Here is a 6,000-nt window from a genome sequence, read left to right as displayed (position 1 = left end):
AACTGGCAGTCCTAAGAACCATGAAACAGTGTTATTCACACCGGAGTCGACCAACGAACTGGCAGCTCCTTGTTGTACTCACAGGGTTTGTATACTGCATTTGCTGATGCACAGCAGGTACGTGTAGTTAGTGGAACCTGGGAATTGAGGCCCAATTCCTGAGGTAATTGGCAAGGTGGGGGATTGCCAGAAGGGACCATGACAGTACCCCTCCCTCAACGTGAGCCTCCCGGCGATCCTCCAGGCCTGTCTTTGTTGAGGGATTTGGAGGGATACGGCCCAGGTGCAGGTCGGTGGGACTAGGCAGAAAAATGGTTCGGCACAGCCAAGGGCCAAAAGGTCTGTTTCTGTGCTGTTATGTTCTATGGTTCTATGGTCTGGATGGTCCCAATGAACATCCTGGATGAGGGAAGGGTCCAGGATGAAGGAGCGGGGTGCCCAGCAACGCTCTTCTGGACCGTACCCTTCCCAATCTATCAGGTATTGGAAACCCCTGCCCCGACGGCGCACATCCAGTAGTCTTCAGACGGTGTATGCCGGATGGTTGTCGATGATACGGGCAGATAGGGGAGTCTCAGCTGGGGGACACAAGGGGCTGACAAAAACATGAAAAGTCGGGTGGATCCGCAAAGATCTTGGCAGTTTTAGGCGGACCGCTGCGGGATTGATAATACTTTCGACCTTGAATGGTCCCAGGCATCGAGGGTGTTACAGAATGATGGCTGATGCCAGACGCGGTTGTTTGAAGCAGGTATGTGTAGTTAGTGGAATCTGGGAATCACTGGAAACTAATTTGGATTGAGGCCCAATTCGTGAGGTTACTAGCAAGGTGGGGGATTGCCAGAAGGTACTGTGACATCCCCAGCCTGGCTGGGGATTGGTGCAGAGTTACATAACAGACTGATTTTTTTTATCAGAACAGCACCAGCGATATTTATTCCTCTGATCATTAATAACATTCTTAATAGGTTGTGGTGCTGCTTTCTGTGAAGCCTCAGTGGAGAAACTCCATCCCATCAAAGGTATGCAGAAATTTTGAAAACATTATTTAAAGCTCAGGCCTGGAAAACAGACGGGTTGTCCTCAGCTTCCTCTTTCCAAGCCGGTTTAGCTTTTCTAGATTTTGACCACCACTTTTAAATTTTAACGCTTAGTGACCCGAATACGGTGTAGTTTCTCAAGTACATACCCTGACCAAGTCTGCTTACAAAGTTAGCATAACTCCTCCAAATTCTAAGCCATCTCACTGGACAGGACCTCAGGTTTATGTTCACTTCTGTGTAAGCCTATTAATCAGATCGGTGCCGTGTCACTGAGAACAGAGTATCCAGTAGACAGACGTAGATGACGTCGGGTGTTTACATCATCTCGCTGCGCTCTCGTACACACAGCAGTGTTGCAAGTGGGAATGTAGTGGTGTATACAGCCTGTCGGTTTTTCTTGCTCCATCGAGTTCTGCTGGAGGATACCTGTGATGCCACGCACCGTCTGGAGAATCTGCTGCCCATTCCCAGCCCTGAGTGCTCTGGGTATTTTTACTGAGAATTATTGCTACTTTTAATCCTAGATTTATGGTTGTCATGTATCTGAATTGCACTTTTTTTTACTGCTGGACATTGATTGTACTGGCTGTTTACTTGATTTTATTTATTATTTATGTTATTTGTTGTTTTATAGCATTGAGTACGAGAGTTGCAAACTTATTTCCGCTGTATTGGTGCATGAAAATTGTACTAAGCAATGACAATAAAGATATTTTATTTCATTTCCGTGAGAAGGAGTTTCCAGGGCAACGGGTTAGTCGAAGGCTGTTTCATCACATTTTGATTTCCATACATCTCTTAACGATCTTTTGTTACCATGAAAACTGCACCAAGGCCAACCCTCAGCTTTACCTGTCATGGCTGCTTCAGTGTTTCTAGTCTGCGAATTTGAAGTCATTAATTCCCTTTAGTGCAATGGACAGGAGTGATTCTAAGTCTGTTCTGACAAGTCACGCAAGCCATTCTGCGGGCTATTATACCACAAACTTCCAGTTCAGGTGCAATAATTCCCCTTTATATAGGACACGTGACCCAGAAAAAGAAAATAGCTTTGATTTTTGTACTTACTGCTGTCTGAGTTATGTTCACACTACAAGTCTGTATATGTGTTAACATAGCTCACTTGCACTGTTCGGGGATCCAGTGGGCAGATTGGAGTTGGGAAGTGCTCATCATCTTCGTGTTCCCATACTACACGGCTCTGTGCTCCCACCCCAGCAAGGGGAAATGTTGGTCGTTGTCGAGCTGCAGAAGCCCAACCTTCTTTCAGATTGCAGAGAGTCCTGCAGGAGGAGCCTAGGGATAATTTGTCGCACCCACCCTCTTGGGAATCAGCTGCTGTTTGATGCTTCTGCTGCTTTCTGTTCAGACCTGCGCTGGCTGTTATCGACGAGAACTCTCCACGGACAGAGTGAGCAGCAGAAACTGTGTGTGGAAAATACTTACCAAGATCTAGGTGCTTGATCAGAACTCACATGTGGCTGGGTTAATTAAATTGACTCAGCAGGACCAGAGAAATATCGATCCTGCATTGTTTTCTCACACCCTTTGTCAGCTTCAGCGATGGACAATAAAAGAGTGTGTCTGCTCCACTGTGCTGTGCTGTGGACCTGCTTAACCCCAATCTTGTCTGAGTAGTCCAAATATCGAGGAGCAAATTCCTGCTTCTGTGTTCCTGAGTCAATTCCATGAACCCCACCGTTTGGGATGAAACAAAAATACACCACTGTAGGAGTGTCTACAAATATTGACACAAGTGTAATTACTTCTACCATACACTTTATTCCCACAACAAATGGCGACATAGTATATAAGAAAAACTGTCCCCAAAATGTAGTAATGTACAACGTAGCACTTAACATACTCGGCGAGCTTAACCCTTAACACTCTGGGTGAGTTCTGCCTAATGAAATGACACCACTTTATTTTTGTCGTCATTTCAGAAGATGAAATCATTATCTTACTGCTGTTAACGTCAACTTATTATGCACCTGCCACTTCCGCCACTTCTCCAACTTTGCAACAGTGCCTGCCTTTCGATGGCTTTCTGTTATGTTCCATGTAGTGTTTCCATCCGGATGTCCGGTCATGGCAATGTACCCGGACACGGTGATTGTAAGCTGCTGAGAATGTCCTGTAATTGCATCACTGTAGTTCACTGTCAACCCCGATTCGGAGGGCTGAGTGGTCAGTTTCTGTACTATTCTCTCCATAACTCGATGTGGTGCTAAAGTCTCCTCTCCCAGTCCTACACAGAGTCCCTGGTAAACGTGTACTCTGAACTTTCTCCATTCTCATTAAAGTATATATTCCATGTTGCCTCTGTAGTTTTTTCTTCCAGCCATCATAAGACCATGTGACTTAGGAGTGGAATTAGGCCATTAGGCCCACCTCATCTACTCCAGCATTTCATCATGGCTGATTTATTACTCCTCTGAAACCCATTCTCCTGCCACAAGCCTTAAGCTGCCCTCAATAATCAAGAACCAATTAATCCCCGCTTGAAATTTAAATTTAAATTTGGCCTCCACAGCCGTCTGTGGCAAGGAGTTCCACAGACTCCCCAACTCGGTTAAAGAATGTCCTCCATGACTCTGTTCTAATGGGACATCCCTCTGTTCTGTGGATGCCATGTTAGCACGGCAGCTAGGCCAACAATTTTACACCTTGGACATGGAAGTTCGGATTTGAATCCGGCGTCCACTGAACAGATCTGTACGCCCTCGCAGTGGAATGCGCTGGTTTTGTTCAGGTCCTCCGTTTTCCTCCGTCAGTACAAAGACGTACCGATAGGCTCACTTGTCATTGTCAATTGTACCATGGTTGAGTTAGAGTTAAATCTGTGTTGTCGGGTGTTGCTGACCAGTGCAGCAAGCAAGGGCCTCTCCATGCTGTATCTTAATAAATTGTTGAATCAATGGATGCTAGATAGACAGCTAGGTAAACAGGTGGATAGATTGTTTCATTCTGAGGTTGCATCCCCTGGTCCCAAACTCCACCCCCTTCCCCTGTAGCAAAAGCGCTTTCCAACTCAACTCTGTCCTGACCTTCCCAAATTCAATAGGTTTCAATTAGATCACCCTTCCCCCAACTCTCCCATTCTTCGAAACTCCGGTGAGTAAAGGCCCAGGGACATCATCTGGAAAGTGTTTGATGACTGGAATCATTCTTGTAAAACTACTCTGGACGCTTTCCAATGCCAGTGCATCATTTCTTATACAAGAGGCTCAAAACTGTTCACAATACTCTAAGTAGGGAGGGATGAGTGCCTTGTCAGCATTGCATTGTTTTTATTTTCTAGTCCTCTCGACATGAATGCTGAAGTTGCATTCGGCTTCCTTGCCACTGACTCAACATGCAACTGACCCTTCAGGGAATCCTGCAGAATGACACCCAAGTTCCATTACATAATCTGATTTTTGAATTATTTCATAGAAAATAATCTTCCTTTATTCCTTCTATCAAAGTACATGACCATACACTTCCCTACACTGTATTCAATCTGTCAACTTATTTGCCCATCCTCCAAATATTTTCATATTGTTCGCAAACTGGGTCACAACGGCATCAATTTTACAATCAAAATCATTGACACATAACATGAAAAGAAGCACTTTATGTTGACCCACCTGGAAAACTATTATTTACCGGAAATCAACCAAAAAGGGAGCCTTTATTCCCACTATTTGTGTCTTGCCTGTCAGCCAGTCTGCTGTTCATGCCAGTTCATCTTGTTCATCAGCCTCTTGTGTGACTTATTGTCAAAGACCTTCTGAAAAAACTAGATATACATTATCTACCAACTCTCCTTTGTCTATCATTCCTCAAATAATTTAAATACTGAAATCTTGTTAAGCAATATTTCTCATTGTTACTGACAGGAAAGAGATACAGAAGTCTCAAGGCACATAATCAGCAATTGTGGAACAGTTTCTTCCCCTTTGCCATTCGATTTCTAAACAGACATTGAAACCATAAACAGCACCTCAATACTTTAAAAAATGCATTTGTTCTGCACTACTTATTTTAACTTTGTTTAATATATATCTATTAAATATGATATTAAACCTGATTGATTCCCTCTGAAGGAAACCATGCTAACTTGGCCTATTTTACTATGTGCCTCCAAGTACCCTGAAACCTTGACCTTAATAATTGACTCCAACGTCATCTCCACTACTGTCACAAAATACATGGAATAACATGTAGAGCGGGTGGTGAAAAAAACCCTGAGTGCCCTGGCCTTCATCAGTCAGGATAATGAGTACAGGAGCAGGAACTTAAAGTGTCAATTGTCCAAGTATTGGTGAGGCTGTAGTAGGGGTAATTTGTAGAGTTTTGGTCACTGTTTTGGAAAGATGTGGTTAAACTGGAAATAATGCAGAGACACAAGGACATTTTACATGATAGAGGCCCAAAGCAGTAAGGAGAGGCTGGCCAGAATAGGTCTTTATTCACAGGAATGCATGAACATAATTGGTGATCAAATAGGAGTACGGGACAAGGATAATATCAATGTAATAATAATTTCCCAAGGTCAGGGAATCCAAAGTTAAGGTGCATAAGTTAGGGCAAGGAGAATAAATATTAAAGGGACTGGAGGGACACCCTTTGTACCCAGAGGGTGGTGTGCATGTGGAATTAGTTACCAGGGGAAGTTGTTGCAGCAGATATATCAGATCAGAGGAGAAATTATCTCAAATTCATATTCAATTGTAGTACAAAGAAAGGAATATACATTGTCTAAATCATATATAATATTAGGCTAATATAAAGAAAAAAAGAACCACATCTCTTAACTCAAAAAGATACAAAAATTTCTGTTATTGAAAGAAAAAAACTAAACTAACCTAAAACCAAAAAAAAGGGAGGTACTGGGCAGTCCATTTTGAGGACACAATTTTTTAAAAAAAGGAAAAATCCTTCTGGTCAAATATAATACCTCACGGAGAACTAA

The sequence above is a fragment of the Hypanus sabinus genome, chromosome 1 (genome assembly GCF_030144855.1).
Source record: "Hypanus sabinus isolate sHypSab1 chromosome 1, sHypSab1.hap1, whole genome shotgun sequence".
Taxonomy (NCBI): Eukaryota; Metazoa; Chordata; class Chondrichthyes; order Myliobatiformes; family Dasyatidae; genus Hypanus; species Hypanus sabinus.
Note: the sequence above shows the minus strand (reverse complement) of the source record.